At 46.5% G+C, this 26,300-nt stretch overlaps 1 pseudogene; it reads left to right on the top strand.

Moving 5' to 3' along the window:
• The first annotated feature begins 11,995 nt into the window (after positions 1–11,995).
• LOC139789155 (calcyphosin-like protein pseudogene) lies at positions 11,996–14,394 on the top strand (annotated as a pseudogene).
• Positions 14,395–26,300: the final 11,906 nt, after the last annotated feature.

Here is a 26,300-nt window from a genome sequence, read left to right as displayed (position 1 = left end):
CTTCCCTGGAATTTCCCTGCCTGAAGAAAAGCCACTGTGTGCCAAAATCTGCCACTCTGCTGTAGATCAGGCCAACTCCAGAGCAGCTTCCCTTGGCAACTGAACATACTGATAAAGGTATTTGGTGTGCCCTTCCTGTCACTATATCTTTCTGTATTTCTGTCTTACCTTACTTTACAGTCTTTATAATTCAAGATGTTTGCAATTAACTTGATAAGGGGGCAGAGGAAAGTTGCACTACAGGTGAGGTGCCATGAAGGGGTGCTGAAAGTGCGCCATCTGCTGCGTGGTTAGAAGCAGCAGCATGGTGCTGCAGGAGGCTGCTGAACGAGCATCAGCTGATTTGGGGCCAGATGACCCGTCGGGGAGTTGGAAGTGTTGACATGTTTGTCTGCTAATTGGCAGTAGCCAGGTGGTGGTGGCAGCAGCTAAATGTTGGCCGCCAATTCTTCTAGACCTTCCCCATGAAGTGCTTTTGTCTGTATCATAGTTTATAGTAATGAGAATACGTGTCTTACACACAGTGGTGTTCTTGTTAAATCTGAGGTGCAGAAAGGTAGTTTTCCCTTTTCACTGTTTTTTCACCTTATCCTAATTTTTATCTATCATTATGCTACTTCATCACTTGCCTTTTTATAGAAGTTCATTTCTGTAATAAAATGAAAATTACCTGGATGACCTACAAACTTCCTTCTCCCAAATAATTGCTTTAGAAATTGCCAAATATTTGCTTTTCATGACAGTGAACTGACTGAAAATTTTATAGTAATGACATTAAGCTAAGTCTAAGCTTCTCTAAAGTCTGCTGAACTGTTCCTTCACAGAAGATTTCACCAACCACCATATTCTCTGTAACTTCTGTGCCTCAATGTTCAGTCTGCTTTCAGCTGGAAAAATTAATGCTTTTGACTAGTACTGAAATGGGGACAGAAATTCTTTCAAGTAATGTTTGGGTTCACTCTGTGAGGACCATTTATAACAATTTATAAAGACAAGGAAAAGGGGCCATTTAAAAATGAGCCATTATACAATCATCTATGTAAACAAGTGTGTAGTTAAAAGTCTGTACTTAATTTGCTTGGGTTGAGCCCTGTCTGACACTGAGCCAATCAGCAATGGTGGTATCACCTCTGCAATAGCATATTTAAGAAGGGGGGGGGGGGGAAATCACTGGAAAACCTGCAGCAGAGAAGAGAGGAGGGGGATGTGAGAGAAATATCTATAGAAGCACTAAGGTGAGTGAAGAAGGAGAGGGAGCAGATCCACCAGAGCAGAGATTCCCTGCAGCCTGTGATGAGACAGTAGGCTGTCCTCTTGCAGCAGATATGGACCTGCAGCCCATGAAAGACCCCACTCCAGAGAGATGGCTGCGCCCAAAGAAGACTGTGACTCCGTGGGAAGCCTATGCTTGATCAGTCTGTTTCTGAAGGACTGCACCTTGTAGAAGGGAACATTGCTGGAACAGTTTGTGATTAATTGCAGCCCATGGGAAGGACTCACATCAGAAAAGTTTATGGAAGACTGTCTCCCCGCTTCCCAAACAAAACCCTCATACAGTTCTCCCTACCACCTTCCTTCCCACCTGCTTGCATGTTTTAAATTTTATGTTTCAAAACAGCAAGGCTTGCGTGACAAAATATCAGGCTCTCCTGCCAAGAAGTGCTCGGGTGTCCGGCTTATCCCCCCCAACTCCTCCTACTGCTTGCCCACTTCCCCTCCCTCTAAAGTAATAAGTACTGCAGGAAGAGCAGGAATGGGCTTTCTGGTGGTCTCCCTTCCACCTCCTGTCTGTAAGAGACTGCTTGCTGCCAGGTGCTCAGGGCCCCCCAGAGTGCCACGCAGCCCCCCCACTGATGTTCAAGGGCTTTGCGGAGCTTGTTGTGTGCAGGGGGAATCGGTAGAAAGGTGCTGCACAACAGGGGGGAGTGGCTGCACGGAGCCTCATCGGGAGCAGCAACCACATGGTGCTGCGCAGGTGGAAACAGCAGCACGGTTCCACAAAAGGGGGAAGAAGAGGCAGTACTGGGCTGTGCGGGGTTTCTGAATGAGTACTATCTGCTGATCGTCTGTCACTTGACTGGTTGGGGAGTAGGCAGCAGTGGTTCCAGAAGCCAGCTGGCTGTGTCCACTTGGTGGTGGTCAGGTGGCAGCGGCCAATTGTCCTAGACCCAGATGAAACTACCAGGTGGATAGAAACATATCCCGTAAGGTTGATATAAGGGTTAATATAAAATGCCTTCTTAAAGACGTTAGTAATTGTTTAGGGGTCATGTTGACCTTATAGAAACTATCACAGAATGCTTGTTTAAAGAAGCTAGTATTTGTTTTGGGTAGCTATAGCTTATAAGGGCAAAATATGTGTCTAACAGCCTTGAGATAAGGGGGGAGAACATGCTGGGCTTTAAGATAAAACCTAGCCAATTCAGCCGAATCAACCTGGGCTGAAGAAATGTGCATGCCTAGAGAAGAAGAGGTGAAAAGTTTACCCTCAGGGAAGACCTTCACTTTACTTCATCCCCACAACCACCGGAGACCACCACCAAGAGGCACTGCCCAGGCGCAGAGGGGAGGAGATTATGAAAATGACTTCTTGGGACTAATTTTAATACGAAGCAGGAGTAGGTAATGCATATGTATAGGTGTATTGCGAAATCTAATGAATATGTAAAGCTTCAGTGTATATAGCAGGCTTGATTGCAGTATTGGTGTGCACGTTTGTGGTGGAGAATCCCCCATGCACCTGGCACTGAATAAAAACATACCTCTTTAATTTTACAAGTGAACGTAACTTTACAAGTTATAGAGTCGTCATTCTGCAAGTCAAGGGTATGAAGGAGTGAAAAAAAAGGGGGAAAAGAAACTTGTTCTTTTCATTTAGCACCTGTGTAGGTAGGGTGTTTGTGTGAGTAATTATTTCAGTAACTTAAGTTTGGACTCCTTTTTCCTTGAGAATAACCTCTAACATGCTGTGTAAAGTTGTATCGTACACTAAAATGATTAAAAAAAATACTGTTGTGATTTGAAGTTTTGGTTTTTTGTTTGGTTTTATTTCTTATGTGCCCAAAACACCATCTTGGGCCTTGAAAGTTAAATTTTGTCTCAACATGGTACCCTAGAAACAATTGAGTCAGACAGTGGGCCTAATTTCCAAAATAACCTCATGATATCCTGGGCCAAGAAACACATTATTGACTGGGTGTATCATATCCACTATCACCCACAAGCCTCCTGTCCCTTGATCATACTTTGTTTTATGGAAAAACAAGCTTTTAGAAGGATTTGGACTATTTTCTTCCTTTTCTCAAAACCAACTTCTGCTGTATTGTCATACATTGGTGTCATCAATGTACTGCAGGTGTTTCAGAGCTTCATCCTTTTCCACTGCCATCTGGATCAGTGCATAGCATATGGTAGGGCTGTGTGTTTACTGGAGCAGTCAAACTCTGAGGCACTCCAGAAATACAGATGAGTCCCACCCCTTTAAATTTTGATGGCATTAGGGTGCATTGGGCATCAGTGTCCACTAGAACCTTATACTCCTGGGGGTCAGATGTTCCAGGCCATCAAATCCACACAGTCCAGTTGTCATGGTCCGTAACTATTAATATTTTATATTTTGTTTGTGAGGAAATGTTACCCACTGCATATGCACGTACTACAAATTGCAAAGTAACCAGATTTATGGCTTGAACGAATTACAATGGTTTATTTCAGGGAAAAATGACACCACTTTTGAAAGGAGTCTTAGGAAGGGGTTAATAGTGGGAGAGAAACAAGGAGAGCAGGTTTTTAAACAAATTAATCGCCCCAGGGGAAAAGGGCTATTAAGGAAAGAGAGAGAACAATTAAGTTTTTCACCCTCCGAAGAAAAGCCACTGAGGGCTGTCGGTGCCTTTGTTCCTTGCTGGGGGCCTGCTGCTCCATCCGCCTTCGTGCCTCTTTGCTTTTCCTCTCGCTTCTCATTTCCCCCTTTTTCCTCTGGCTTTTATATAGTAAAAAGTTCCTTCTTTCATCAAATTATTGCCAGAGGTTGCAAATTGGTAAAAGCGGGTCTTCCCTTTGTATTCAGGTTTCCGGGAATTCTTGTATTTGCTACCAATTTGCATTAGCTCTCTGGCGGCTTATTAGCATTTTATCTTTATAGTCCTGACAAAGGAGGGGGTCTGTTCATGAGATTTTGCTGATGGAAATAAGTTTAATACATTTTAAACAGTGTAAACAGAAACTGGGGAGCCAGGGTTTTGTTGATTCAAGTTTGACACATTTTAACAGAGTAAACTAAGCTGGGATGCCAGAGGACTGCTGAATCAAGAGGTTTTTTGTTTTTTTTTTTTCTATTTTCAATGTATCCACATTACACCAGTAAACCTGCTTGTCCCATTCCTCCACCTTGTTGGAGGCAGGACCCATCTAATGATGATCATAGTATGCATTACTGATGAATGGGTTCATGTGGTATGTGTGGTCTTCAGAAGTTGTCCTCGTAGGATTGAGAGTGAAATCAACCCCTTTTCTCTGGGGAACTGATTACTGGAAAACGGAATAGCAATTCTCCCGGAAGAACCCCCATTTATTGCTGTTTTTCCTTTCAACTCACATACCAACTCTTTTAGGACCGAGATAGGCTTTCCATCCCACTGTCTCCATTTAGTGGTCAGGGTGAACCAAAATACAGAGAACTGAATTGTTCTTTATTACTTCCCCCACCCGTCCAGGGGAAGATAAAAAGGGGAATAAGGAAGAGAGACTTTAAGGTTGGAAGTTAAAACTAGAACAGGTTTAATGGCACAGGGAAGGTTTAATAACAAGTAGGAAAGTAATGAAAAGTCTGCAAATATATATATATATATATATATATATATATACACAAAGCCTGATGCTAATGGTAGCTGATATAAGAGTACAAAGGTCCCTCATGGCAGAGCCAACACGGTAAAAGGGGACAGGACTTCTCTCAGCAAGGGATGGAGTCAGATTCTGCAGAGCACATGGCAAGCTGAAGACAGAAAGCCAGGAGCCTCCTTCCAAAATGTCTGCCAGAAGGAGAAAGAAGGCAAGGCCTCACTTTACCACACTTCTGACATTTTATAGAGTATGGCAGAAAATGGGAGGGAATACTAAGGCCATCGGACCCTTCTCGAACCTTCTCTGTTCTGCCCCTGAACCTCCTTGCAGTCCTAAGTAATATCTTCTGTCTCGCTCAGGCTTGGCCATCAGAGGTCATCACATCAATGCAGTAAAATTAGTTTCTGCTGCCTCAAACCATAACACCCACTTTCTCATGTTTTCTCCATGATAACACAGGTAAAAACAGTGTGAGCTGTGGTGTATACTTTCTCTCTTGAGCAGGGGAACATTTGCTCCTAATAGTGGAGATCTTGGTTTGTACAGGTGGGGAACTGAAGATATTTGTGGTGAATATGTTATGAGAATGGAAACTCTGCGAAGCCCTTGGAGAAAAAGCAATGATCCTTTGATCCCCTACAAGCCATGGGAGAAGAGCTGAGCTATGCTTGATAAGGAGAGCAGATGTGCTTTGTGCTGATAAGAACAATAACTTTGCCTGCACAGAAGGAGTTGGAAAATTACAAGCAAGCTGTGGAAGAATACAAGAGAATGGTCGGGGGGGAAGCTCAGCTATAAAATGCAGATTGCAAGTTAATAAACCTTGATTCAGATTGTCTCAGTGAATCTGGGTCTGTGCCTTAATATGCTTGAATCGCTGGAACTCTTGGGACAGTTTCTCGGTTAGGATTGTTATAAATGACCAAGACTCAATATTCTGTTAATGGTTTAATTAATTAATAAAATTGAAATTGCAATGAGCAAAACAGCGCTGAGTGCATGGGGAGTCTCTGCTCCACTCACACACACACACCTCTAAAACTCTAGAATTACCTTTTATTGACTACAATTCTATGAATATTCAAAAGGAGGTGGGTTTACATACATATTCATAGGGATTACATCATGTCATTATAATATTCATGATAGGCTTAGTCTAGGCGGAGTCTGGGCGGAGTCTTCTTTTGAGGAGATATCCAGGGGTCGTCAGGGGGTCTTTGGATGAAGTAAGAAGTCTTCCTCAAGCTTGAATCTTTTACCTTTCTGTAGTGAGAACCACAAGTCACCAGGTGTTGCCGATAATGAACTGGGAGCTTAGGCCCAGCTGTGCCCAATAATTAGGGCCTGCCCCAGCCGGAAATGGGCGGGGCTGAAGGGCAAAATAAAAGGCATGCTCCCAAAAGCAGAGAAGAGATGAAGACGCCTGAGGAGAGGGATGGCAAGGGAGCTCCGGAGAAGAGCCGTGTCCCTGTGTGGGAAAGGCTCGCCGCAACATCTGGTGGAGAATGCGGGCAACAACAGCAAGCCGTGAATGCTGAGGTAATATAAAAAGCTCTACACGACCACGTTGATTGTGGGAAGCTCTACAAAGCCTGGCTTAAATGCGGAAGGCGATATAAAGAGCTTCGAAATACGCAACCATGTCAGATGGAGCTACTACGGTGGTGCGGGACGCTCTATAAAGAGCTCCAAATACGCAACCACGAGAGAAGCTCCACAAGGCCAGGCTTAAATGCTGAAGGCGGCGTGAAGAGCTCGGAGTAGAAGCCCAGCACGGCAAGACAACAGCCCGGAATGGCGAGCCAGGCAGGAGAGAAGCCGAAAAGTGGCAAGAAGAACAAGGCTCGAAAGGCGCAGCGAGTTGGCGCGCGGAACTCAAACCCGAGGAATGCTGAAGCGGAGCTCTGAGTGCGCATCAAGTCAGTGCGGTCCTGAAACGGAGCCCCCAGGGACACGCGACAGTGCGGTCCTGAAACGGAGTCTCCCAGGGACACGCGATGCGGTCCTGAAACGGAGTCTCCCAGGGACACGCAATAGTGCGGTCCTGAAACGGAGTCTCCCGGGGACACGCGACAGTGCGGTCCTGAAACGGAGCCCCCAGGGACACGCGACGCGGTCCTGAAACGGAGCCCCCAGGGACATGCGACAGTGCGGTCCTGAAACGGGGCCCTAGGGACACGCAATAAGACTGGTGCGCTGAATGCTCGGAGAAGCCTCTGCATGGCTAGGCATCCCGAGGTGGCGAGTACCAGCGAAAACTGAGCTGGTGTTCTGAGACCTCATCTCCTGCTGATAACAAAGGCTAAAAAGGCAAAAAAAGCCGGTAAGAGCCCGAATTTTCCCTCCTCAAAGGCAAAGAAAATTGTAAAATTAAGAAAATGACAAAAAATAGAAAAGGCGAAAAAATGTTGAAAAATAATGAAATGTTTCAAAATGTTTGTAAATTATTAAGAATGTGAGGCCGTAAATTATTGTGAAATGAAATATTTAAAAAATAATGAAATGTTTGAATGAAATGTTTAAATGAGTTGTAAATTATCGTAAATGTTGAAAAATAATGAAATGTTTGAAAAGGCCTATTGAAAAAATGAAGTTTATTTTTCAACAAAACAACAAAAAGGGGGGAAATGTAGTGAGAACCACAAGTCACCAGGTGTTGCCGATAATGAACTGGGAGCTTAGGCCCAGCTGTGCCCAATAATTAGGGCCTGCCCCAGCCGGAAATGGGCGGGGCTGAAGGGCAAAATAAAAGGCATGCTCCCAGAAGCAGAGAAGAGATGAAGACGCCTGAGGAGAGGGACGGCAAGGGAGCTCCGGAGAAGAGCCGTGTCCCCGTGTGGGAAAGGCTCACCGCAACACCTTTCTTGATTTCACTGACTTCATTATATTGTTACAGGGCAATATCAGACCCTAGCCATAACTTTCCCCTTATCTGCTGGTTGTGACATCTTTATGTTCTTTTTGTGCAGATGTTCACATTCTTTTGGTGCCTAGTTGGCCTTGGCAGTGCCTTGTTTTAAGAACAAGACTTACACTTTTAATTATCTTTGAGACAGAAGTTAGTCTCGTTAGGGCCTTGTATTGCTTACACTGTTTTAGTGGAAAATTACATGTCTCAATTGCTTTGTCTAGCCCCATAATCACTTCTTTCTCAGTTTAATTTTGAATTTTACTGGTTAGGAATACAAATTCATTAACATATATTACAATCATATATTACAGGATGTCTATCAGTTTCTCCACAGCCACCACAAAGGAGGAAGAGACATTGTCTTTGTATGTCCAGAGCCAATGAGTCATTTCATCCACCATTGGCTCCTCTCTGTCTTTGAAGGTCAATATTGTCTATGAGTTGGCATACAATGATGGTGTGTTCTGTAAAACCTTCTGCCACATGGATTGTGTGCACTGGACTTCATCTGGATCTTTGTTCAACTGCGCATTATTCAGGTCACTATAAATCACTTCCAGCACATATAATTCCCTCAAGCACTGGATACCTCTCTCCATGGTGTTTCACTTGCCTAGGTTACACATAGTATCTTCCTTAAAGGTGTACCTTTCCTTAACACCTTGCAGGTGTCACCTCTAGAGGCTGATAGCCTGTACCTCTTTCCTATCTGCTTTGTCAATGCTCCCCCATTCCATAGAAATGGATCCAAATTGCTTGACTTCCCTACCCTCTAATTCCAGGTTAATGGCCCCATTATTCCAGCATAGGAGCAGCCAGGTGGCAATGTGCTCATCTGGATAATGGCTGAAATCTATTTGCATGTTTTGCAGCTAACCCATGGTTAGGGATCAGGCTGGTTCTACCTCTTCCTCCTGTGATGGCCTTGGTTCATCTTGATCCCCAACAGAGCAAACTAAACTTTGTGAATTTCTTATTCTGTATAGGGGCGACTGATACCTGTGGGACTGAAGGACCAAGGAATAAACATAACGGCTGTGTTGAAGAAAAAACGACATTGCAGAAACACTGGTGATATGCCTCAAGAATCTGAGATAAAGAGAGAACAGAGAAACAAGAAGCAGGACACTCATGGGAAAGAAGGAACTTGAAGAGATTTATGTGACATTTTTTCTTTGTTTTCTGTAGAAATATGCCAACTACATATCTGGCAAGATAATATGGTACTTGAGGATAAGGGTCTATACATGATTGGCTACTAACTCAGCGTACTAGCATATAAATAGTCTGGTGCACCATAAAGTCTGATTCTGTCTTCCCCATCATAAGGGGTCTGTGAATTTTCATCCGTCACATGTAAGGAATAGAAAAGTGATGTTAAACTAGAGTAAGCAAACACTAAAAACTGGTGGGTTTAGTAACTTAGATGCTATAAAGGTTGTAATCAAAAGGAAAGGGAAAAAAAAATTTCCTAAAGAAGTTCTTTACCATGAGGGTAGTGGAAAAATGGAACAGGTTGCCCAGGGAGGTAGTTGAGGCCTCATCCCTGGAGACATTCGAGGTGAGGCTTGATGAGGCTCTGAGCAACCTGATCTAGTTGAGGGTGTCCCTGCTTACTGCAGTGGGGTTGGACTAGATAACCTTTAGAGGTCCCTTCAAACCCAAATTATTTTATGAATCTGTGATCAAGGCAGCTAGCAATAAAGGCTACCAGTATTTTTGGTTAATGAAGGTCAATTCTTTCAAGAAACTGCCCATTTACAGAAATAACTTGTGGCTATGACGTTTGTTTTCCAGACAGATGGGCATCACAGCAGATGCTTATCTACTGTGAGCAGAGCTCTCATGATCTCTTTTCTTGGAAAAATGGAGGTTTAAAATGTGACTGCCATAGAGTCTGGTCAAGCTCCTTTAAACTTGAGATACAGAGCCTTGTAGAAGTATCTTGTCATGGTTTGAGAGGACCAGGATAAAAATTGCCTACAGCTATACTGACCTGAAACTGCTTGGGACACCACCAGCTGCTGCCAGCCTGTTGATATAGTAGTTACAATGAAGGGAGGAGCAGCTGTGGCTATGGGAAGGAAAGTGATCCAAATGGACCAATCACAGTATTCCTTCTCATGGTGCTCAGTATAAAATGGATCCTAAGAGAGGTCCCACTTAGCTTCTCTGGTGTGTTGGTGCCTGATAGCCTGATCAATGGCCTGCTCTGCTGCACCTCCTGTATTCTGTCTTCTCACCAGAGAAGGCTGTTAATAAAGACAGGTTGTCTTCTTGTGCCTCCCTGAGTAGGACTGGCTTGGCAGCTTGAAGGCTTTTGTGGACTGTCACTGGGACCCTGGACTTGGGCACCCCCATCTGCTACTGTATTTGACTTTTATCAGTAGATTTGTTTTCTATGCTATGATTAAAATTTTCCTCGGGATCCTGAGAAAAGATACATTTTTCCTTTGCTCTGTGTAATTCCCTCCCTTGAATTACATTTTCTTTAAATCTTTGACCACTCTAGTAAATACTGAAATTAAATTCCCTTATAAGGCTCTATTTTGCACCCCACTCACACTGGCCTAATACTTCTAAAAGGGAAAGCTATTAGCTTTAAATAATAGCTGCTGCTAGCTATTATTAGCTTTTCCTCAGTGAAGAGTCGTATTATTTCACATTTGTTTTGGATAAGAGCAAATGGTTGGCTATGTGGTCATATGTTAAGACAAGTAACTTAATTTTGAACCTGAGCCCTCAGGAATGTTATCTAACCTTTTCTGCTGATTTAATTGCTTTGGTTTTGGACTAGTAGTAAACTACAAGGTGTCTGTAGTTACTGAAGATGTGCAGGCCATAGGCACCAATGACAAAGTTTTCATGTGGATTTATGGCAAGACCCATAAAACAGAATTTATTACTATCTTTAACAGAGTGAACAACTTGGAACAGGAAGCTACAGATATCTTCGAGGTATGATCAAGGTGGTTGTTGTTGATTCTTGGACAGAAATGACCCCCTGTGAGAGTCTGACCTCACTGATTTGCAATTGTCTCAAAAGAGCAACTTTAAAGTGAATAGCCCTGGCTAAGGTGGAGGACCTGGCTGGCCAGAACTGAGCAGGGGGTGACAACTCGGGAAGTGTTGGAGACTTTTTGGAAGAAAACGGATATGTGAGCAATCCTGACTATTAAGCATTATCCAGAGTGAGCTAAGGGCCTTGAGGCCCAGCTGCAAGGTTATTAAAAGATCAACTACGGGCAAAAGATAAGGGAGTTGGCAGCAGAAGAATAACAGGATGGGAAAGCATCACATAGCACATAAACTGTTGTATTTAACCAGTTAGATAATGCCCTGTGGCATATGAAGAATGTGTTGTACCAATCAGCAATATGCTTATATTATCAGCTTGCGTGTGTATAAAAGGGCTACTGCTACTCTCAATAAATGGCAATACTTGGATTACATTAATCTGCCTGTTGTCCACTGTTCTCCCGCAAATGGCGCCCGGAACAGGGACCCTCTTGCTGTTGCTTCCCAGGAGTGATGAAGACAGATGGAATGAGAGGGTAGCGGGAAAGCCGACCAAAACAGCTTGTTGCCCCGATGGCTGGTAGCAGCACACTTGCTGGAGGAATCTCACCCTGATCAGGTGAGTGGTCGGGGAGGAGATGGGGTCTACACTCTTTAAAGAAGAAGAGGCAGTAGTTAAGCTCCTCCAGCATATCCTCTCCAAGAGAGGGATTCCTAGTAATTTGAAACAGCTCCATGAGCTCATCAAGTGGGCTAAAGAGAGAGCCCTGATCCCCACTGTTGGTATAGCTTTTGAGCTGGAAACGTGGGAAGAAATAGGAAAGTCCCTATGGGATGAAATTAGCAAACAATCTAAGGAGGCTGGAAAATTAGCCATGTTATGGAGACTGATTTGAGACACATTAAAAGAAATGAAAAGTGAGAGGGCAGCAGCAGCCTCAGCGTTCGCTGCCTTAACGCCTGATCTACCAGTACGGACAAATGCTCAAAATATGGACTTGACCTCTAAACAGTTATTTGTGACACCTAAAGAACCCCCACCAGCACCTGTGGGGGCTGTACTGATTCAAGCTCAGCCACCTGTGCCATTTGACCCTAGGGTTCTGCTGAAAAGTAAAAATGGGACCGAGAAGCAAAACCAAAAGCGATCGAGAACACCACCAAAATCGTTGGAGGACCCAGAGGGAGAGAAGCCGGAGAACATGGGCGAGGAATTTCGGAATGCCGACCCCCGTCCAGCTCGCCTGGCGCGGCTCCCAGCTGCTCCACCGCTGCCTTCCTCCCTTCCATCACCTGATTTATCTTCTTGACCACAGTTGCCATCAATCTATCCTCCACTTCACCTGTCAACACCGGCAATGCCTGCTATAGAGCAACAACCAGAGGAAGAGCTGCGACTCAGAGAGAAGCAACTACGGGAACTGCTGAAAAAAAAACTGAAAGAGGAACCTGAAAGAGGAGTAAGAGAAAAAGCACAGTCATGAGAATGAGTATGCCTTTTTGGAGGCCGAGAGTTGCTGCAGCGAATAAGGGCTGCCCCTGGTACAGAGAGCACCCCCACTCCTGCCTCCGCAGCCACTTCTCGCCCCCCTTCACGCAAGGGCACAACTCAGATACGGCTGGTGAGCATTGCCAGTGTTTCTGCTGCAGCTGCTGTCTCTACCCCCAAAGACACTGCTGCTGCTCAGAAAGTGAGCCCTGCTGCAGACACCACAGCAGAACGTTATGACAAATTTCAAATGTGGGTTACAGCAGAAAGGGTTCTTGCTGCTTCATTTGTTTCACACATAGTAGCAGTAAAAGCCCTTGGCGATATATACAAACTAGCCTGTTGCACTGCTAAGCAGATGAATTTATCTTCTGATATTTTAACACAGATGCTAAAAGATGTTGATAGTGTCAGACACATAGTTTTACAAAATCGTGCTGCCACTGACTTTTTATTGTTAGCTTTTAGGTCATGTTTGTGAAGACTGATGGAATGTGTTATATGAACTCATTCGGAGTTGATTCACAACAAAATACAATTGATTAAGATAACATGAAAAAATTAACTGTTGCATATTCTGGGTTAGATGAATGCTTAAACCGCTTAGGGATACGGAGATAGCTTAGAGATTTAATTAGACAAGGCTTATCAATTATATTAGTTATTATTGCTTTTTTATTAGTAGTATGTTATTTATGGCGATGTATCACTAGCATGTTATCTCACGCAATGAAGCAAGTTTGGATTGCTCAAAAACAAAAAGGGGGAACTGTTGGAGACTTTTTGGAAGAAAACGGACATGTGAGCAATCCTGACTATTGAGCTTTAGCCAGAGTGAGCTAAGGGCCTTGAGGCCCAGCTGCAAGGTTATTAAAAGATCAGCTATGTGCAAAAGATAAGGGAGTTGGCAGCAGAAAAGAAGAATAACAGGATGGGAAAGCATCACATAGACAGCACATAAACTGTTGTATTTAACCAGTTCTGAGTCCCTGAGAAGAAGAAAGTTACGGCAGACAAAAAGTTGTAAACAGGATGCCTGCGGTCAGCAAAGCAGAACAAGGATGATAAGCAGCACCCAATCACAACGCGACAACAGGTGTGTGGACAGCAACACTCAACCAATCAACATGAGCCACAAAGACGCCAAGACCATATAAATGTAACGCTTTGCTTAATAAAATTGAGCTTAGTTGCTAACTCATAATGAGTCATCTCTGCTCCGCAAGCCCGCCTCCACAGTGACTCTCTCTCTCTCATTCTTCCCCCTTTCTTACTCTTTATTTCTGCGTTTTTCTCTCTCATTCTTTCTTACCACTTTTTCCTCTCTGTTTCTTACATCTTCTTTTCCTCTCTCCCTCTTTTGCCTGGCTCTGTATTTTTGCCTGTGTCAATTGTCAAATAAAATCTGCTTACACCCAGCCATTTTCTATGGTTGGACTTTGTTTCACGGATCCAAAACAAAAATAAATTTTAATATTACCTCGGATCGTAACATCAGTCTTAACTGGTAAGGGCTCCAGCCACACTCCCAAATTCACAGAAGGTAATAGAAAGGGTTGGAAGGAAGAACTGACCCCATTGAAAGACTTATCCCTGCAATGTTTAGAGAGAGGATCTGCAGGCATCTGCAAGGACTTGACAGCGTATTTTGGCTTATAGATGATGACAACAGTAGGACCCTCGATTTCAAAGAGTTTGTGAAAGGATTAAATGATTATGCTATGATAGACAAGGAAGAAGCAGAAGAGATTTTCCAAATATTTGTTTAAGATGTCAGTGGAACAATTGATTCTGAGTAAATTCTGGTTACACTGAGACCTCCCATGTAGAATGCAAGAAAAGAGATCATCATACAGGCATTTAGGAAGTCATATAAGCCCAGAGATGGTATCATAACAATTGAATACTTACAGGGGGGTGTATAATGCAAAGCATCACCCCAAATACAAAAACGGACTGAAGTACAGGTTTTTAGGGCATTTCTGGATAATTTTGACTCACCCTATGATAAAGATGGGAAGGTCGCAACAGAAGAATTGATTATTATGCAGGAATCAGCACTTCAATAGACACAGATGTCTCTTATTGTCATGATGAAGAACATGTGTATAGCAAGACAAACCTCTCTTAGGGTACGACGCTCCAAGGTCCAACCAGGTGCTCCAGCAGAAACTCATGAATAGTGCTCTGAGTCTATAACCCTCACGGTTGACTAGCCTGGATCACTGCTATTGCTCCAAAAGCAGCTAACCTCTCTGCTGATTTGCTCAGAAGTGAGATGAGCTTGTGTTTGGAAGCTCACCTTTTATTGGCCCCCCAGTCCTGCTCATGCACAGTAGGGGCCCACCCTAATCAGGCACAGGTGGGCTTAACACAAGCTCATGCCCACTACCTGGCAATTAGTGGCACCTGGTTGCCTCATTTCACTACATTCCCCCCCCCCCCCCCCCCGTTTTTTTTTTTTTGTGAAGAACTACCGTGACAATTGTAATAAGTACATAATGAACACAAATACAACAAAAATGACAATTCCTCCTTTTTTTTTTTTTTTTTTTTTGGTGGTTTTTTTTCTTTTGGGTTTTTTTTTTGGTGGGGTTTCTTTGGGGGGGGTGGTTTTTCGGGGGGGGGGGGGGGTGTGTCTGAATTCAGCAAGGTTATTCAGTTTGAGCTGCTGGATGATGCATCGTTGTCCATTAATGATCTGGTTGCGGCAGGGCGTGTCCATTTACTGGGTACCCAAAGAGGTCTGAAGTCTGTGGAGACACAGCTATAACCTCTTCCAGTAAACAGTAGTGGCTTGGGCCCTACCCACTGACCTGTAGATGGATCCTTGTAATTGATTTGGAGTTCAGGCATGCGGTTGATTTTCTGGGACAAGTAATGGAGTAACACGGGGGTTGTTGGGAATCGTGGCTTAGACTAAGAAAGTTCAGTGTAAAAAGCACTTTGCTAAGCTGCATCTGTGGGTCCATGTCTTTGCTGTCTTTTTGCATTTGTAAATATGTCTTCAGGGTGCGATTAGCTCTTTCCACTATCGCCTGGCCTGTAGACGAGTGAGGGATCCCTGTAATGTGTTTTACTCCCCAAGTAGCAAGAAACTGCTTGACCTTTCCGCCTATATAAGCAGGCACATTGTCAGTTTTTACTACTTGAGGGACCCCCATAACAGCAAAGCAATTGGTCAGGTGACGGACCCCATGTAAACCCCTCTCCCCTGTCTGAGCTGTCGCCCAAAGCATGCCTGAAAACGCATCTATGGTCACATGGACATATTTGAGTCGTCCGAATTCTGGAACGTGGGTGACATCCATCTGCCAGATCTCTCCTGCTCGCAGCCCGTGTGGATTGACTCCCACTCCTAGGGCAGGGACAAATTGTGCACACTGAGGGCACGCTTTAACAATCCCTTTTGCATCTTCCCATGGAATTGCAAACATGCGCTTCAGTGCCCTGGCATTTTGGTGGAACAAGGAATGGATGTTTTGAGCCTTTGCGAACTGACTTACGGGACCCTGCATTCCTAGGCTGACCAGGGAGTCAGCCTTTGCATTTCCTTCCTCTAGGTCTAATGATGTTTTATGGCTATGGATGTGAAGAATACAGCACGGTTGTGTGCGAATTTTCAGCACACGCTGTAATGTGAGGAAGAGTTCCAGTAGCCGTTGGTTTTATACTGGCTTGACAAGAGCATCCTCGATACGGTTCACCACTCCTACCGCATATTGCGAGTCAGAGACGATGTTAAGGGGGACACTTCGCTATTGTGTTAAGGCCCAAATGATAGCCAGTAGTTCCAGAGTCTGTAGGTTGTCTTTGTCGGTGCCGGGAATCAAATGTTGCTTCCACTGTCCCTTATCCTGCCATATGCAGGCAGCCGTTTTTGACCTTTTTCCGGCATCAGTGAACACGGTGATACCAGGCACTGGACGCTCTGAAACAATTGGTCGTTCTATCCAATGGAACTGGCTGATGGCCTGTAGGCGCTTGTGTTTTGGGCCTCCATGATGGATATCTCCAGAGTATTCGAACAAGGCGAGTTGTAGCGGTGTAGAGCGTTGCAGCAACCAATCAAAATCAATTGTTTTGATAGGGATGCTGATCCATCCTGGCTTTCGACCATCTACTTCAAGGTAACGCTGTCGCCCCTTTCGTATCAGGAATGCCGTTATTTCGGTTCGTTGCCAGATACCTTTCTGGGCCATGTGGGGTGGAAATAACCATTCCAAGATGGCTATCGACTCTGATTTTGGAGAGCTTTGGTTGTGGTTTTGGTCACGGTTGTCATGGTGATGTTCCCCATTTTCCCTTTGCCAATTGAAATCCTGCAACAGCAGTGCGAATGGGAATGAAGGGTGGTTGCATACCCAGACTCCAATGGTTTGGGTGGCATCTCGACGATCTGCAAAGCCGGTTGCCAGTTTGTGGACGACCCGTTTTAACGCATTGGTATGGTTATCAGTCCAGTCCACTAATGCACCTGGTTGCATGCCCCGCAATAGTGACAAAAAGGGGCGGATATCCGCGTTGGTGAGACCTATAATGGGTCGAACCCATTGAAACTTGCCCACTAGCTTTTGGGCGTCATTCAATGTTTTGATCGAGCTGATCACTTCTAGTTTTTGCAGTCTCACCATGGCGTGAGTGACTTGCCACCCTAAGTAGCTCCAGGGCGATTGTGTTTGCACTTTCTCAGGAGCTACTATTAATCCTTTTGCCTTTAGTCGATCAGTCAATATCTGACTAATGTTGTCGGGGAACGGGGCTTCCTGGAAAAGCAGTATGTCATCCATATAGTGGTAGATTAGTGTGTCCGGCATTTCTTTTTGGATCGGCGAGAGTGCCCGTGCCACATACATTTGGCATATCATTGGGGAATTTCTCATCCCTTGGGGCAACACTACCCATTCGTATCGCTTCGCAGGTTCACTTTTGTTGATGGATGGTATGGTAAAGGCAAAGTGAGCCGTCTTCGGGATGTAGGGGAACAGTGAAGAAGCAGTCCTTAAGGTCAATTACCAGAAGGTGCCAGCCTCTGGGTAACATTGTGAGTAGGGGCAGCCCGGGTTGGAGGGCGCCCATCGGCCACCTCTGGTTGTTGACCTTGCGTAAGTTGTGTAGTAATCACCATTTTCCTGTCTTCTCCGGAACTACGAAGATTGGCGTGTTCCAAGGACTGACAGACAGCTGGACGTGTCCTGCGTCCAGCTACTCCTTTACCAGACAGTTGGCGATTTCTAGGTGCTCTTTAGATAGGGGCCACTGCCCCACCCAGACAGGGGTGTCTGTCTTCCATCGCAGTCTGGGAGTTGGCGGCACCTCTGCAGTGGCCCTTATTGAAAATGTTGAGGGGGTTGGGTGGGTTCAGGGATGAAGAAAACGGCCCCTAGTTGGCTCATAACTTCCCCGCCAACCAACCCTCCAAGTTGTCCCGGTAATGGCAACACATAAGGACGTACGGTCACCGCTTGTCCTTCGGGGAACTTTAATTGCACGGGTTTAAGGGCCTGAAGGGGGGTGGAACCACCACCTATTCCCTGGACGGCATCGTGGGCAGTGATAAGTTTCCAATGACGAGGCCACACATTAAGGTTTGTAGAGGAGACCACAAGTCCTCAGGTGTCACTGATAATGAACTGGGAGCTTAAGCCCAGGTGTGCCCACTAATTAGGGCCTGCCCCAGCCGGAAATGGGCGGGGCTGAAGGGCTAGGTAAAAGGCATGCTCCCAGAAGCAGAGTCAGAAGCAGATGAAGACGCCTGAGAAGAGGAACAGCAGGAAAGAGCTCCCGGAGAAGAACTGAGTCCCCGAAAGAAAGAAGGCTCGCCGCAACATCTGGTGGAGAATGCGGGCAACAACAGCAAGCCGTAAATGCTGAGGTAAAAAAGAAGCTCTACACGACCACGTTGGTGCGGGAAGCTCTACAAAGCCTGGCTTAAATGCAAAAGGCGATAAAAAGAGCTTCGAAATACGCAACCACGTCAGATGGAGACACCACAGTGGTGCGGGACGCTCTAGAAAAGAGCTCCAAAAACGCAACCATGGGAACAAGCTCCACAAGGCCTAGCTTAAATGCGGAAGGCGGCGTGTGGAAGCTCGAAATAGAAGCCCAGCACGGCAAGATACAGCAGCCCGGTATGGCGAGCCAGGCGGGAGAGAAGAATGAGGCTCGAAAGGCGCAGCAAGTTGGCGCGTGGAACTCAAGCCCGAGGAATGCTGAAGCCGAAGCGGAGCTCTGAGTGCGCATCAAGTCAGTGTGGCCCTGAAACGGAGTCTCCCAGGGACACGTGATAACGCGGTCCTGAAACGGAGCCTCCCAGGGACACACAACGCGGTCCTGAAACGGAGCCCTAGGGACACACGATAGTGCGGTCCTGAAAACGGGGCCCTAGGGACACGCGATAAGACTGGTGCGCCGAATGCTCGGAGAAGTCTCTGCATGGCCAGGCATTCCGAGGTGGCGAGTACCAGCGAAAGCTGAGCTGGTGCTCATGAGACCTCATCTCCTGCTGATAATAAAGACCAAAGCAAAAAGGCCGGTAAGAGCCTGAACTTTCCCTCCATAAAGGCTAAGAAAAAATATATATTTATTGAAAATAATTAAATGTCTATCCGGTGCCCCCTCGATGCTCTTAGCTGAGTGTCCCGCGGGGCCCGAGGCGTTTACTTTGAGAAATATGTTTGTTGAAAAATGATGAAAATAATTAAATGTTTATCCGGTGCCCCCTCGATGCTCTTAGCTGAGTGCCCTGCGCGGCCCGAAGCATTTACTTTAAATGAATTATGTCCGAATGAAATGTTTTAAAAATATGAATTGTATGCTGAAAAATAATGAAAAATAATGAAAATGTCAAGGCCTATTGAAAAAATGCAGTTTATTTTTTTTTTCAATAAACAACAAAAAGGGGGGAAATGTAGAGGAGACCACAAGTCCTCAGGTGTCACTGATAATGAACTGGGAGCTTAAACCCAGGTGTGCCCACTAATTAGGGCCTGCCCCAGCCGGAAATGGGCGGGGCTGAAGGGCTAGGTAAAAGGCATGCTCCCAGAAGCAGAGTCAGAAGCAGATGAAGACGCCTGAGGAGAGGAACAGCAGGAAAGAGCTCCCGGAGAAGAACTGAGTCCCCGAAAGAAAGAAGGCTCGCCGCAACAAAGGTTGATTATGGCAACATCAGCCCCGGTGTTCCATCATCATGGAAATGGTTTTGACCTCTTTTCCAGAGGTCAACTTTACAATTATGATTGACCTTGTCTTCATCTGTTGCACTAAGGTTACCAGAGTGCTTCCAGAAGATCCAAAGCCTTGACTTCCTCGTGCCACGGGGGCGTTCTTTCCCAGATTCATTTTTGGGAGGAGGACCAGTTGTGCTAGCCGGGTTTCTGCTTTGATTATCAGGGGGGGCGTTAATGTGAAACAAGTAATCATGATCTCCCTTGTATAGTCTGCATCTATAACTCCTGGGAGCACAAGTCCTGCAATTCCATTGGAAGAACGGCCCATTAGTAAGGCTCCAACCATGCTTTCCTCTTGGTGTATTGGTCCATATATTCCCGTAGGTATCCGGTATACTTGTGTTGTTGTGAGGGTGACGTCTACTGCTGAGGGCACATCGATGCCCAGGCTTCCCCTTGTGGCTGGGGTGGGGAGTTGGTGTAAAGCGCTGGCTGGCTATTTGTGTCGTGGCGCGGGGGCCTTGCACGCTGCGCCTTCTGTTTTTTGCAAACCTGCATGCCAGGTTGTTGTGGTTGTCTCTCTAGCATCGGTCACACCACACTGTGGCTGAGCAAGCTCTTGCTGAGTGGCCTGTGGCTCCACATCGAAAACAGATAGGGGTCAATTTTCTCGATCGATTTCTCCTTCTGTATCGATTTCCCCTTCTGTCTAGTTTCTGCACAACTGCCGCGAGGAGCATTTGGGTGGGTTCCAAGGCGGCGGCAAAGGCACTGGCCATGCCTTGGTTTTGTTGTGTTTGGGTGGCCCTGGCAGCTACTTCCAACATCTCCGAGACGTCGGCTGTTTTTGGTAAAGTGGAGAACAGTGACTTCATTCTCGGATTTGCGTTTTCAAACGCCAGCAGCTTGAACATGGATTCCTTTTGCTCTACTCCCAGATCGGATTGAGCCATGACAGATTGCCAAAGTCTGTCAACAAAATGTTGAAAAGGCTCATTCATCCCTTGCTTGATGGCAGTAAATGAAGGGGCTGGAGTAGGCTCTGGGACCACATAGAAGGCTTGGCGGGCCAGGTGCACAGCGACATGGTGGAGCGCGGTTGGGAACTGGAGCTGGACTTGAACATCTCCATAACGTCCTGAGCCCGTGAGCATCTCGGCAGTTATCCCTAATAGTGGATCCCCGGGTGCTCGAGAGCGATTTGCTTCCACTTGGGCCAGGCGCTCCCATTCTTTGGCCCAGACAATCTGCTGGGAGGGGGTGAGCAGGTACCTGGCCAGATTGCGGCAGTCGTGGGGGCAATTAGTGTCGGCAGTAAAAAGCCAATCCAGGATGGCCTGACCACTTTCCGATTTTAATCCTCCCTCTCTCAGGGTCTTCTTGGCTTGCTGTAAGGTTTTCCAACTGTGCTGTTCAAATTGAGGCGGCCCGTTGTTATCATGCAGAACAGGGCAAGCGATGGTGCTGGCCTCCCAATCCCCTTCGAGAATGGCATCGCGGATGAAACCCATCTTCCGGATCGGGGTTTATCAGCACCTTTGATGCCTTGGTTGTTCTGTCATGATCGCAGCGGGATTGGAATGTCCTCATCATCATCAGGGAGGGTGGGTGGGTCTTGGTATTTATGGAAAGACGAGCGTTGTTCCACGTCTGTCATCCTTTTCTCTAAAGATTCCACAGCCTGATTTGTTTGTTCAAGGAAGGCTTTTATTTTGTCCTCCAGGCCAATGGGTGCAGCTGATGGGGTGGCCGCTTCTTTCCCATGCTCTTTTTCTGAGCTGGGAGGTGGCAGTAGGGGCGGTTTCAAGCAGCAGCTGGGGCTGCCTATCTCGGGGGCATGGGCTGTCAGCATCTTTGCATTCTTTTGTACGTTTCTTTTGGTGCTCGGAGTGGGTGCTTCTTCTTCCTCCAGCCCGATGTCTGATGGGAACTCGGCTATAGAATGGTGCGACTTTCCTGTCATGCCCTTAATGGCAAGGGCATTGTCCCTTAGTCCTAAGAATGCCTTCCGGGTTTTTCCATCCTCAGGAGAAGGAGTGGGTAGTGGAGGTGCTGTGGAGACAACTGGATCCCGCTTCTGGTGGTGGTGCTGTAGTATCAATGCTAGCGTTCGGCGGAAGTGCTGCAATGGCGGTGGCGGCAGCAGCAGCTTCCGCCTCAGCTTTTATTTCTTTTAGGGCATTGATCATCACTCCCCATGTACCATCTAATCTGGTTATGTTTTTATTCATTTCTTGAGTATGGAGGCTTCCCAACAGGTCACTGACCTCCTGCCAAAGTTCCGATGCAGCCGCAGCGGACGGGGAGGAGGAGAGTTCTTGCTCCTTCGCCTGTGTCACCAGCTTCTTACTAACAGGGGTTTGCAGGGGGTGGTCTGAAAGGCGGGGCCGTGCGGCACTGCTGTATGCACAACCCCATGTTTTGGCTGTTCAGAATTACAAGGACACCCTGTCCTGGACGTTAGATTAGGAGAAGGCACAAAGTGAAAAACAAGGGGCTTCTACCCCTACACCAATAAGATTTGCTTTTGCTGTGTGTGAATGGCACTGGGTGACCTGTAGTGGGTAGTTTTGGTTTGCGGTGGAGGGGGACGTGACCACCGTAACACTATATAAGCGGTTTTCATACATCATAAAAGTCCTGTTTTCTGGAAGCATCAACTATACCTCTGTGAGAACTCATCTTTGACTTCCACACCGAACCCCTAAGGTCACCACCTCTCACCTCAGGGGTTCTTGCTCATAATCCCATCTTTTCCTTTTTCTTGGTCAATCAGTGGTAGAGAAGGAAGGTAGTGGATCTTCTTACCTGACTCCTTGAGTTTTCTGCCGTTAGTTTGCGCCAAACTGGCTCCCCTTCTTCTGATTCGTCTGAGCAGGGCCTAGATCGAGGTCTATGCCCGCATTCTCCACCAGCTATAGCAAGACGAACCTCTCTTAGAGTACGACGCTCCAAGGTCCAATCAGGTGCTCCAGCAGAAACCCACAAATAGTACTCCGAGTCTATTGCTCTCAGTATTGACTAGCCTGGATCACTGCTATTGCTCCAAAAGCAGCTAACCTCTCTGCTGACTTGCTCAAAAGCGAGCTGAGCCTGTGTTTGGAAGCTCACCTTTTATTGACCCCCCAGTCCTGCTCATACACAGTAGGGGCCTGCCCTAATCAGGCACAGGTGGGCTTAACACAAGCTCATGTCCACTACCTGGCAATTAGTGGCACCTGGTTGCCTCATTTCACTACACATGTAGAAACTCTGATCATAAAACTAAAAGAGCAAGGTTTTACTTCCACTTTTGTAGGTCCCCATGATTAAGTGTATGCACAAAACCACACTCATTTTCCATATTAACAGCTTCCAGTAATTGTGCCAACTATTGTCAATCTGCAATCACTAGTGGTGATGCTCCCCCTCTACTCTGCTCTCATGAGACCCCATCTGGAGTACTGCTTCCAGTTCTGGAACACCTATTACAAGAAAGATATGGGCATGCTAGAGCTTGTCCAGACAAGGGCCACAAGGATGATCAGAGGGCTGGAGCACCTCTCCTGTGAAGACACACCGAGAGAATTTGGCTGAACAGGGAGACTTTGAAAGAAATTAGGGTTAAGAAGAGGGCCTACCAATTATGGAAAAAAGGGATAACTACTCAGGAGGTGTAGTGAAATGAGGCAAACAGGTGCCACTAATTGCCAGGTAGTGGGCATGAGCTTGTGTTAAGCCCACCTGTGGCTGATTAGGGCGGGCTCCTACTGTGCATGAGCAGGATTAGGGGGCCAATAAAGCTCACACCTGAGGAAGCCAGGGAGGAGGCTAGCCCCTTTTGGAGCAATAGTGCTGATTCAGGCTAGTCAGCACTATTCATGCAATAGACTCAGAGCACTATTTGTGAGTTTCTCCTGGAATATGTGGTTGGACTTTGGAGTGCTGTGCCCTAAAAGAGGTTCATCTTGCTACAAGGAGGAATTTAGGAATATAGTTAAGTCGTGTAGAAAGAAAATTAGAGAGACAAAGGCGCAACTTGAACTGAATCTCGCCACCTCTGTGAAGGATAACAAAAAGTCCTTCTACAGATACATCAATGGCAAAAGGAGGGGCAAGGAAAACATCCATTCTTTACTGGACGTGGGCGGGAATATAGTTGTCAAAGATGAAGAAAAGGCTGAGGTATTTAACACCTTCTTTGCCTCAGTTTTCAACAGTAAGACAGGTTATCCTGAGGACAGCTGGCTTCTGGAGCTTATAGAAGGTGATAAGAATCTAAACAGCCCCCCTGTAATCCAGAAGGAAACAGTCAGTGACCTATTGAACTGCTGGGCTCCCCACAAGTCTATGGGACCAGATGGGATCCACCCAAGGGTGATGAGAGAGCTGGCAGAAGAGCTCGCAAAGCCTCTCTCTATTATCTACCGACAGTCCTGGCTCACTGGGGACATCCCAGATTCGCCAAGCCTCTCTCTATCATCTACCAACAGTCCTGGCTCACTGGGGACATCCCAGATGACTGGAAGTTGGCGAATGTCACGCAAATCCACAAAAAGGGCCGGAAGGAGAACCCGGAAAACTACAGGCCCGTTAGCCTGACCTCAGTGCCTATCAGGGTTATGGAACAGATCATCCTCAGTGTAATCACACAGCACCTGCAGGAGGGGCAAGGGATTAGACCCAGCCAGCATGGGTTTAGGAAGGGTAGGTCCTGTCTGACCAACCTGATCTCCTTTTATGATCAGGTGACCCGCCTAGTGGATGAGGGGAAGGCTGTGGATGTGGTTTACCTGGACTTCAGCAAGGCCTTTGACACCATCTCCCACAGCATACTCCTGAAAAAGCTGTCAGCCCACAGCTTGGACAGGGGCACTCTGCACTGGGTTAAAAACTGGCTGGAGGGTCAGGCCCAGAGAGTGGTGCTGAACGGTGCTACATCCAGTTGGCGGCCAGTCACTAGTGGTGTCCCCCAGGGATCAGTGTTGGGACCAGTTCTATTTAATATCTTTATTGACGATTTAGATGAGGGGATTGAGTCCATCATCAGCAAGTTTGCAGATGACACTAAGCTGTGGGGGAGTCTCAATCAGCTGGAAGGCAGGAGGGCTCTGCAGAGGGACCTGGACAGACTGGAGAGTTGGGCTGATTCCAACAGGATGAGGTTCAACAAGGCCAAGTGCCGGGTCCTGCACTTTGGCCACAACAACCCCATGCAGCGCTACAGGCTGGGGACAGAGTGGTTGGAGAGCAGCCAGACAGAGAGGGACCTGGGAGTCTGGATTGACAGGAAGCTGAACATGAGCCAACAGTGTGCCCAGATAGCCAAGAAGGCCAATGGCATCCTGGCCTGTATCAGGAACAGCGTGGCCAGCAGGTCCAAGGAAGTGATTCTTCCCCTGTACTCAGCGCTGGTGAGACCACACCTCGAGTACTGTGTCCAGTTCTGGGCCCCTCAGTTCAGGAAGGATATCGAGGTCCTGGAGCAGGTCCAAAGGAGGGCAACTAGGCTGGTGAAAGGACTCGAGCACAGATCCTTTGAACAGAGGCTGAGGGAGCTGGGGCTGTTCAGCCTGGAGAAGAGGAGGCTCAGAGGAGACCTCATCACTCTCTACAACTACCTGAAAGGAGGTTGTAGCCAGGTGGGGGTTGGTCTCTTTTCCCAGGCAACTATCAGCAAGACAAGAGGGCACGGTCTCAAGTTGTGCCAGGGGAGGTTTAGGTTGGACATTAGAAAGAATTTCTTTACTGAGAGGGTGATCAAGCATTGGAATGGGCTGCCCCGGGAAGTGGTGGATTCTCTGTCCCTGGAGATATTTAAAAAGAGACTGGATGTGGCACTCAGTGCCATGGTCTAGTAACTGCAGCGATAGTGGATCAAGGGTTGGACTTGATGATCTCCAAGGTCCCTTCCAACCCAGCCAATTCTATGATTCTATGAATTGGGGTTTTTCAGTCTGGAGGGGAGAAGGCTCTGAGGAGACCTTACCGTACCCTTCTAGTACCTGAAGGGGGCCTACAAGAAAGCTGGTGAGGGACTTTTTAGGATGTCAGGTAGTGATAGGACTAGGGGGAATGGATTTCAACTAGACAAGGGTGTTGGAGACAGAGAGGAAAAACTCGAGCAACCAATATGGTTGATAAACAAGCTTTCCCATTATTGAAACAGGAAAGGATCTCAACAGATCAATTCCTGTGGGAAAAGGAGAGCAGGCCAAGTTGTTTGTGTGAATTTATCTAATGTAGAATTAGAACTAGTGATCATAACCGGTACAATTCAAGACTAAACCGAGAAAAGACCAGGCAAAGCAGTCCAAACTCGTAATTTTCCACTGTTTCAGTTAGGAGCAAAACAGCTTTCCACTGTCACAGCGAAAAGCAAAACAAGGCCTAACGAAGCTAGCTTTCTGCCTGAGAAATAATTGGGAGTGTAAATCTCATTTTAGATCAAGCACCGCCAAGGCCAGGGAGGTGCCAGCTTGGCCCCAAAAGCATGTGAACATCTGCACAAGGAGAACATAAAGATGCCACAACCAGCAGATAAGAGAAAAGTTATGGCTGGGGCCCGATATCCATAGAACAACATGAAGCCACCTGGAATCAAGGGAGATAGAAGTTTAACCCTAAGAGGGACATATCCCCGAGAGAACAACTCCGCCCAGACTCCACCTGGTTCCACCCAGACTCCACCTGGTTTCGCCTAGACTCCGCCTGTTATGAATATTATAATTACCTGTCGTAATCTTATGAATATGCATGAAAGGTTGTATAAATACCCTAACCCTACCCCCCCCCGAGTGTGAACTCTCTGTCCAGCGTGAGCTGGGAGTTCCCCGGATCCGTGAATAAATACCTTTGCTGTTTAAAGACTCAAAACTTTGTCTCTAAA

Source organism: Heliangelus exortis, chromosome W, assembly GCF_036169615.1.
Source record: "Heliangelus exortis chromosome W, bHelExo1.hap1, whole genome shotgun sequence".
Taxonomy (NCBI): Eukaryota; Metazoa; Chordata; class Aves; order Apodiformes; family Trochilidae; genus Heliangelus; species Heliangelus exortis.
This window is presented reverse-complemented; position numbering and strand designations above follow the sequence as displayed.